Consider the following 9,714-nt stretch of genomic DNA (forward strand, 5'->3'; position numbering starts at 1 on the left):
TCGCTTGGAACGGCCAGGGCCTGTAATCCTGATGGACGGGGGCGGAGCAGGACGGCCGGGACATCGCGGCTCCATCGGGGGGACCGGTCTGCATTGCGGTCTGGATCTGTGGCTAGGCGGGCTTCCCCGGCCCGGCCCAGGGCTCGTCGTGGTGAGAACGCTGAGCGGGGGTTGCAGACCTCCACGGCGCGCAGTACGGACGGTGCTGCAGGGCGCTCTACGCCGGCAAGGAATCCTGACCCACGGCCTGGTGTGGCGGCACGATCGGAGGCTGGGAGTTCCCAAGACGGCTTGTCGGAGGGGGAGCTGGTCGAGCCGGAGGAGGATGAGGTACCGAGGACGGCACGAGGCACGGGACCTACGGCTGGATGTCCCCTTGGGCAGCGGCAGCCAGGTAAGAGACCTTCTACTCTGTCTTCTTCTTCTTTTTCTGTCCTTCCTGAGGGGGGTCCTTCGGGAGGGGTGGGGGGCGCTGGGGCGTCTGGCGTCTTCGGGGTCGGCCCTGGGGCGGGTTCTCCAGATGTGGGGGTTGTTCACACCTTGTTGGCGGGTTTGCGGGAGGTTTTGGCGCGCTGTGAGGCTGGTTCCCGGCCGGCGGCGGAGGCGTCTCCGGTGGCTGCATGGGCCTTGGGTGCGCAGTCTGGGGTTCGGGGTTTGCCGTCAGGGGTTCCCCCTGTGGTGGTGGCCGCTGCGGATGGACCGGCGATCGGTCCGCTGGCAGCTGCTCCTGGGCTGGCCGTTGGGGGGGTTGTTCCTGCGGCTGCGACGGCGGTGATGGCTGCGCCGGCTGCGGTTGGTGAGGCGGTGGTAGCCGCTAAGGGAGTAGCAGGAGGGGATGGCCTGCGTCTAGCTGACGCAGCAAAATGTGAGGTCTACGTCTGTTTTGAGGGGCCTTTGGGCGCTCACTTGAAGGCTGAGGTGAGAGACCGCATTTGGAAGGGGGAATATGTGGAGATTTTTTCCTTGCTGCCTCTGGAAAAGTTTAACTTGGACAAAGTTAAGCCGGATGAGAGCAAGAAGGAGGAGGAAGAGAAGCGGCGGTCCCGGCTGATCCCGCGCACGTTTGCAAACTGGTTGCAGGCGTTTGCGATTCTGGCTAGCGTTATTGGAGAGAAGGCGCCGGAAAACTGCTCGCCACTTTTTTTGCTACCTCGATTCCATCGGGGAGGCGCAGCGGGTTTACGGGGGGACTGCTTGGTTGCGCTATGATGAGCAATTTCGGCAGAAGAAGGCGGTCCGCCCGTCCTTGCGGTGGGATCACAAGGACATTAGTCTTTGGATGAAGCTGATGTCCTCCCCGAGGGGCTCCTTGCCTCCCTTTCAGGGAGGGGCCGGGAGCCCGGCAGCCGTCGGACAACCGGCCGGAAACCGCATGGGTTTCTGTTGGCAATTCAATGCCGGCACTTGCAAATTCGGGGCCAAGTGTCGATTCCGGCACGAGTGTTCCGCGTGTGGCGGCTCCCATTCCCAGTCCCGGTGCTTCAAGCAGGGACGGGGAAAAGGGGGGGACGCTGGAAAAGGGGGAGACGCCGGTGAGGGTAGGAAGGATGGTGCCTTTTCTAAGGCGCTATCCTGATCAAGTTGCAGCCAAGTTGCTGGAGTTGGGGTTTGCGGAGGGTTTTCGGTTGAATAGTCAGCTTCAGGTGGTTCCGCCGGTTGCGAACAACTTGAAGTCGGCTAGGGAGCATGCGGGTGTTGTTACAGACAAGTTGCTCAAGGAAGTTGCTTTGGGGCGCATGGCTGGTCCGTTTGGGGATCCGCCCATGGCTAATTTGGTGGTCTCCCCGTTGGGTGTGGTTCCGAAGAAGGAGCCGAACAAATTTCGGCTCATTCATCATTTGTCCCATCCGCGGGGGGGGTCGGTTAATGACTCCATTGATCCCAGCCTCTGCACAGTGTCGTACACTTCTTTTGATACGGCGGTTGATTGGGTGCAGCGTTTTGGCAAGGGGGCATTGTTGGCGAAAACGGATGTGGAGGCGGCTTTCCGCCTCTTGCCGGTTCACCCGGATTGCTGCCACTTGTTGGGTTGCCGGTGGCAGGGCATGTTTTACGTTGATCGGTGTTTGCCCATGGGGTGCGCAATTTCTTGTTCGTTGTTTGAGCAGTTTAGTTCTTTTTTGGAATGGGCGGTGCGGGATGTTTCTGGTTTATCTTCCGTCATCCATTATTTGGATGATTTTCTGTGTATCGGGCCTGCTGATAGCCGCGTTTGTGCGTCTCTCTTGGCTACGATTCAGCAGTTGTTTGAGGTCTTTGGGGTCCCGTTGGCCCCGGATAAAACGGAAGGTCCGACCACAGCGCTGCGTTTTTTGGGGATTGTCATAGACACCATGGCGATGGAGTGCCGTTTGCCGATGGACAAGTTGGAGGATCTGCAGCGGGAGGTGGCCGGGGCGTTGCGGGCAAAGAAGATTCAGCTTCGGGCCCTGCAATCGCTCTTGGGCAAGTTGAATTTCGCCTGCCGCATTATGCCGATGGGGCGTGTTTTCTGCCGGCGCTTGGCGGCGGCCACGGCTGGCGTGCGGGCTCCTCATCATTTCATCCGCTTGGGCCAGGAACTCAAGGCTGATTTGTTGGTGTGGGATTCCTTCTTGGCCAGTTATAACGGCCGTTCGCTTTGGTTGGATAGGGCGGTTTCTAACTTTGATATAGAATTGTTCACGGACGCGGCTGGTTCAAGTGGTTTTGGGGCTTTCTTTCAGGGTCGGTGGAGCGCTGGGGAATGGCCGGTGTCTTGGAGGGAAGCGGGTTTGGTTCGCAATCTGGCCGCACTGGAATTGTTCCCCATTGTACTGGCAGTCGAATTGTGGGAGGGGGACTTCCGGAATCGGCGCGTTCGCTTTCATTGTGATAATCTGGGGGTGGTGCACGCCATTAATAATAACACTGCCTCTTCTCCTCCTGTGGTGCGTTTGCTGCGCTATCTGGTTCTTAAGTGTTTGTGTCTTAATTGTTTTGTGACTGCTGTGCATGTTCCTGGAGTGGAAAATTCAGTGGCTGATGCGTTGTCTCGTTTCCAGTGGGACAGATTCCGTCAGTTGGCACCGGCAGCGGAGGCGCACGGGCTTCAGTGCCCCGAGAGGTTATGGAGCATCGCCTTACCACAGCACAGCTGTTGATTCGTAAGTCCGTATCGGCAGCTACCTGGTCAGCGTACAGTAAGGTCTGGAGTGAATGGGGCGCGTTGGTACAGGAGGTGGGAGATTGCAGTAGCGAGGAGGGTAGGGTTCATTTGCTGCTTTATTTTATTGGCCGGAATTTTGAAAGTGGAGTGTCGGCGTCATATATGTCGCAGAAGCTGGCCGGGCTGGCTTTTATGTTTCAGTTGGCGGGCCAGAGGGATGCTACTAAGGTTTTTATGGTTCGGCGCGCTATGCGTGGTTACCGCGCTGGTCGCTCGGCGGCTGATACCAGGCGACCGGTTTCGTTCCAGCTTTTGGGTGAGGTGGTAAAACAGTTGCAACGTGTTTGCGTTTCACGTTTTGAGAGGGTGTTGTTCCGGGCGGTTTTTGTTTTGGCCTTTTTTGGGGCGTTTCGGGTTGGGGAGATTGTGAGTAGGAATAAGAGAGGTGATGGGGGTTTAGACGTGAGCGAAGTGTTCGTGCGGGGTGGAGCGTTGGGTGTGTTCTTGCGCAGGTCCAAGACAGATAGGTTGGGCAAGGGTGTGTGGGTGGAATTCCGGGTTCCCCTGTGTGTCTGGTGGCATCGGTGGGGGAATTTTACTGTATCCGGCCCCGAGGGGAGGGGGTCTTCTTCCGACATGAGGATGGCACGGCCTTGTCTAGGTTTCAATTTCAGGCGGTATTTAAAAAGTGTTTGGTGGCCGCGGGGTTGTCAGTTACCAACTATTCTTCTCACTCTTTCCGCATTGGGGCTGCCACTGAGGCGGTCCGGTGGGGATTGGATGACCAGGCTGTTCAGAGCATTGGGCGTTGGGAATCGGCGCGATTTAGGTTGTACGTCCGCCCTCATTTATTGTAGGTACAGGGTGATGCTGGGGCTCGGTCGGATTGGGGGGTGCAGTTCTTTCTTTCGGGGGTAGGCTGGGTTGGTTCGTTCTGTTCTTTAAGGAAGCGTTGTGCAACCTTGCTCTCCTCTCATCCCACCCTGCCACTCTATTCCTTTGTGTTTTTTCTTTTCTTTCAGACTCGGAGGCCTGTCTGGTGTGGATCCTTGGACACTCATATGTTTATTGGGGTGCCAGGAGGGCTGAGGTCCGGAGGGATGGGAGGTTGTTGGGTCTGTCTAGGGAGGAAGGCACTGTTCGCTGGTTGGGTATCCCGGGGATGCTGTGGTCTAGGGTGTTGCCGGAAATACACAGGTACGCTCGCTTGGATCGTCCTCCTAATGTGGTTTTGTTACACGTGGGTGGTAATGATCTGGGTTTGCGGTGTGCCCGGGAATTAATCAGGGATATTAAATTTGATCTGCTGCGGTTGCAAGCCTCTTTCCCTGATACGATTTTTATCTGGTCCGATATTGTGGCCAGGACGGCTTGGCGTTTGGCGCGCTCTGTAGCGGGCTTGAATAGGGCCAGGGTGAAGGTAAACAAGGCGGTGGCCAAGTTTTTTGTCCGGAATGGAGGGCTGGCGGTGCGTCATCGGGATTTGGAGGAGGAGACTTGGCGTTTTTTGCGCTCTGATGGAGTGCATCTGAATGCCATCGGACTTGACATTTGGCAACTGGGGGTGCAAGATGGTGTGCAACGGGCAGTTAGGATGTGGTGGGCGTCACGCATGTAAGGTGTCACATGCGCTTGCTTTGGCGTTAGGTCTATGGGGTCTTTGAAGGTGGTGCTGGAAAAAATAATGGAGGTTAAAGGGGGTTGGGCACAGATGGAGGTATGGGTGTCCTTTTTTCTCCCTTAAAAGGTTAATAATGGAATGGAGGAGGTTGTATCTGGAAGGAAGTTGCTGGTTTGTCCCTGAGCTTGCGTAATTACACGGCGGGGGGCCTGTTTATGGTTTACCGATACAACTGGTGGGTTAAAATTCTAATTTACCTTCAAAGACCTCTAGATCAAAAATGGGTTAATGCTGGATGTATATATATTTGGTTTATAATGTTTTTTGTTGAAAATGTATTTATATGCATTTAAGTTATGTTTCAGAGTATTTTTGTATTTTTCATGTTTGTAATAAAGAAAATATGGGCTGCTATGGCCATTCGACTCCAAAGAGGACAGTGTGTCGTCTGGTCATTTGTTAGATAAGTAATTTAGAGTATAAGTGGTTATAGAAGAGCCTCACAAATGAGCACATCCCCTAGTCAAGAAATGGCCCGGACATTAGAATAAGGGGAGGGCCGACATGACGAGGGTGGGGGCGGTGAGGCTCGGCTGGGCGAAATAGGAAGGGTGGAGGAGGCGGGCCCTCGAGCGGGGGGATGACGAGGAAAGGGGGCGGAGTCAGCGCGCAGAGTTTCAGTGCGCGCCGAGGGAATAGGAAGCAGGAGGAGAGTTTTTTCCCACCCTCCCTCCCTACTTGTGTTTTTAGTGGTCATGGTGTGGTGGTATGCGGTGTGTGTTTTTTCCATGTTTCAGGGTGGCGGTTTGCTTCAGTTTTTGTTATTTGGGTAGGTTAGGGGGAATTTGTTGTCGTAGCAGCGTTAGGTCTATGGGGTCTTTGAAGGTGGTGCTGGAAAAAATAATGGAGGTTAAAGGGGGTTGGGCACAGATGGAGGTATGGGTGTCCTTTTTTCTCCCTTAAAAGGTTAATAATGGAATGGAGGAGGTTGTATCTGGAAGGAAGTTGCTGGTTTGTCCCTGAGCTTGCGTAATTACACGGCGGGGGGCCTGTTTATGGTTTACCGATACAAATGGTGGGTTAAAATTCTAATTTACCTTCAAAGACCTCTAGATCAAAAATGGGTTAATGCTGGATGTATATATATTTGGTTTATAATGTTTTTTGTTGAAAATGTATTTATATGCATTTAAGTTATGTTTCAGAGTATTTTTGTATTTTTCATGTTTGTAATAAAGAAAATATGGGCTGCTATGGCCATTCGACTCCAAAGAGGACAGTGTGTCGTCTGGTCATTTGTTAGATAAGTAATTTAGAGTATAAGTGGTTATAGAAGAGCCTCACAAATGAGCACATCCCCTAGTCATGCATTCGGCAGATACCACCACCCACCTAACATGACCCATTCATAGATTTCATACGATCCAGCTTCCATCATATGATTCCGTTTGCAGCTTCCAGGCTGGTCGTGCCCAGAGGAACCCTTCCCCCGGACTCTGCAGTAGATAGGGCCACTCTGCAACCACTCCATATACATGTGAAATGCACATGGTTGCAGGGTGGTGGCGCTGCATTTGATCTGAATATGGACCACTTTTCGAAGGAGTGTCAGTCCTTGCCCCTAGAGTGAATGAGCCCTAAAGCTGGCCATACATGGATGGAAATTCAGCCGGTTCAGCGGGGATCGGCTCGATGTCAATCAATGTGCGGCCGTCCCTGCTCAGCAGAAGTCAATCATTAGAACGATTTCTATAGAAGGGGCGTGTTGTGAAATTTTTCTTAATCCCATCTGGCTGCCGCCATTGGTCAGTGTAAGTCGCCTATTTACAGTTCTGTGTTCCTTCAATTCTCACTGGTTTACAAAAAAAACACTAAAATTTACAAATTTATTATTTATCAGCACAATACAGGTTCTAGAATTAGAAGGAATTTTGTAAGTTATGTTGTATTTGTATCCGCTAATAATGATTTTCCCTTATTTTCAGCAAAAATATTATTTTGATAAACATTTGTGCAATTATCATGTGACTTAAATCTTAAAACCGAATAAATCAAAAACCTAAAAATCAGTATAAGTGATATAATATAAAATCAGTAGTTCTAAAAGTGATCCCATAGAATTCCATTGGTGATCCATTCTATGGGGACACATTATATTAGGATCCATTATAAAAGTGATATAATATATGATATAATAATGTAGATACACTTATCAATCACACATGATGACAGCGATATATGATGAAAAAGAATGACACAATCTTCAAACTTATTATATTCTTATTTCTACTACATATTGTAATCTTATATTATAGCTAGATAGATAGATAGATAGATAGATAGATAGATAGATAGATAGATCTGGTCTTAAAGGGCCAGTACACCTCCATCTGGGCCTCCCATAAGTCATGTTACACTCTGCGCTCTGTCTCAGGTCCAGCACTCTATACAATGTCCCATCTCTCTATACATAATGATCATGTACTGGGAGGAGCCATAGGAAATAATGCTCCGCCCCTTCTGTAAGTAATGCAGCAGCCGTACACCCCCTATAGCAGGGGTCTCAAACTGGTGGCCCTCCAGCTGTTGCGAAACTACAAGTCCCATGAGGCATTGCAAGGCTGATAGTTACAAGCATGACTCTGTCAAGCAGAGGCATGATGGGACTTGTAGTTCTGCAACAGCTGGAGGGCCGTCAGTTTGAGACCCCTGCCCTATAGAGTCTCCATGTACATCAACACACTGTTATATTGCAGTCTATAGAGAATAGTAAGTACATCTCTCCAGGTAAGTACTGCACCCCCAGATCAGTGCACCCCATCACCTCTTACCAATGAACATAGTCATACTGACTGAGGAACCTTTGGTCAGCCCAGAGGCGGGATACAGAGACTCCGTCCACTTTGTCCTTTCAGGGTAAAGTGGGAGGTTCTCTTGAAAACCCTCCAAACCCCCCCTATATATTCTCTTTTTCTGTTCCCCAATATGTTGTTGCTCCATCAAAACCCTTGATAGGTTCCCAATTTCCCGGGTATGAGGGATCATGTGATCTTTTCCCAGCATACAATGTTGAAGGCTAAGAAGCCAATCACCAGGCTTGAATACTGTCACATGAGGGAGGGGGAGGGGTGACATCATCAATCCTGTGTAAGCTCTGATATATTCCAACATGGAACCTACATGGGGGGAGATGGAGCAGCAGAGGAGAGCAATAATGGGGTATGTAAAGGGGTCAGGATGGGCCCTGAGTGGACAAGTGTCAGAGTCCATTTGGGGTCCCAAAACAATGTGATATATTTGGGTCTCCAAAAAATAAGTAAAGCCTCATATAGGATCCCTAGGTATTGAGACGCACTTGGGGCACCAGACAGACTCCTTTCACACCCAAGGCAAAAAGTCAAACTGTCCTCCCCCCCATGAGCTGTGAACTATAGCGGTATAGGTAGCAGGTTCTGCCATTTTTGTGCCCCCATCCCACTGAAGTACCCAAGTTGGCCGCCTCTCCTGTAAATCTTTGGCTCAGCCCTGCCACCAGACCCTTGGAAATGTTTGGGGGCCCCAGGCAAAGTTATATTTTTTAGGCTTCTAGAGAATGGGACATAGTTGGGCCCCCAGGGACTGGGGCAAATTTGGGGAACCCTAGAGAATGTCACATACTTGTGTTCCCAAGCCATAGGATATATTTGGGGCCCCTAGGCAATGTGATATTTGTGTGGCCTCCAGACAATGTCATATACAGTATTTGGGCCCCCGGCTTCCCTCGTAGGCTTTGAGAAAGTAACAGATGAACCCCGTGTTCTCCTTTTCCCATAATACATCTCTTCTTATTCAGCACAGTAGTGCAGAGTGTGAGACCCGGAGCAACCAATCAGATGGTGTGACTGTTAGCAGCACTGTGATGTATATTGCTGTTCAGCGTGTTCAGGGCCACAGAGGGGGTAGAACCGGCCCTCCTGTATGGGGTCTGGGCAGCTTTATGGTGCAGGCAGTTCAAAAAGCTGCTGATCACAGGCAAGAGCCCCCACCATCTCCCCCACAGTGCAGATGACTTCTCCTTCTCTCCTTCCCACCAGCTGCTGCAGGGGGAGCCACAGGGGGATCAGTTTCAGAGACTGGCCCCCCACTGCTCTGATCACCCCCCTCCTGTCCCCAATCTCCATTCCACACAGCTCTAATCCCATGGTGGCCCTCTTCTCCCCACAGCTCTGCCAGCTTCTCCTCCTCAACCTGGCGCTGGCTGTACGCTGCTCTGGGCACACAGGGGGACCAGTAAATATGTCATATTTATAAGCCCCTTCTTTTTCTCAGTGAACACAGTGAGTGATTGATAATGATCACGTCTGTGTTTATTCATAACTGAAGCATGATAAACTGTGATTACTATGCTTCAGTTGGTGAATGAACAGAAAGACTCTGTACAGAACACTTCCTGTTCATTCATTCCCTGCAGCTTCGGCTCCAGAGAAAGAAGTGGGGATTTCTGTCCTCAATCTCTTCTTCTGCCTCAAGAGTGTATCATCAGAAGTCTGTATGGACCCCTGATATTCCACAAAAGCCCTCCACACACAGGGCTGTTAAAAAATGTAAACAATAAAACAAAAATAAATTGTAAAAAAAAAAAACATAATTGAGGGTTCATTCCCACAGGTAGTCTGGCTGCATGAATTTGTTCATGCGGCTGAAGCCATGTTCAGGGCCATACACCTGACCCCACACACCCATCCAGGCTGGGGGGTCCCTGTCAGGTAATGTACGGGGCCCCATGATCTCTAACAGCAGCCCTGAGCATGTTCTCCGGTCTCACCCTCTCTGTCTTCCCGTATATTCTACATATTACCAGCCTGATGTGTGCCGTGTCTCTGTAAGGTATTGTCCTCTCTGGTGGGGAAGATGAGGGTGAGACCGGAGAACATGCTGCACAGCAATATACATCTCAGTGCTGATAACAGTGACACCCACACTATTA

The 9,714-nt window shown here is 51.1% G+C and overlaps 1 long non-coding RNA gene across 1 annotated transcript; it reads left to right on the forward strand.

Annotated features, from left to right (window-relative positions):
* Positions 1 to 235: 235 nt before the first annotated feature.
* Positions 236 to 5,341, forward strand: LOC143961630 (uncharacterized). The gene is made up of 3 exons (XR_013270513.1): positions 236 to 394; positions 3,024 to 3,125; positions 4,150 to 5,341. It is a non-coding gene; the product is annotated as an uncharacterized LOC143961630 (long non-coding RNA).
* Positions 5,342 to 9,714: the final 4,373 nt, after the last annotated feature.

The sequence above is a fragment of the Lithobates pipiens genome, unplaced genomic scaffold, assembly GCF_037356315.1.
Source record: "Lithobates pipiens isolate NorthernLeopardFrog02 unplaced genomic scaffold, aLitPip1_a1.2 Scaffold_8, whole genome shotgun sequence".
Classification (NCBI taxonomy): Eukaryota; Metazoa; Chordata; class Amphibia; order Anura; family Ranidae; genus Lithobates; species Lithobates pipiens.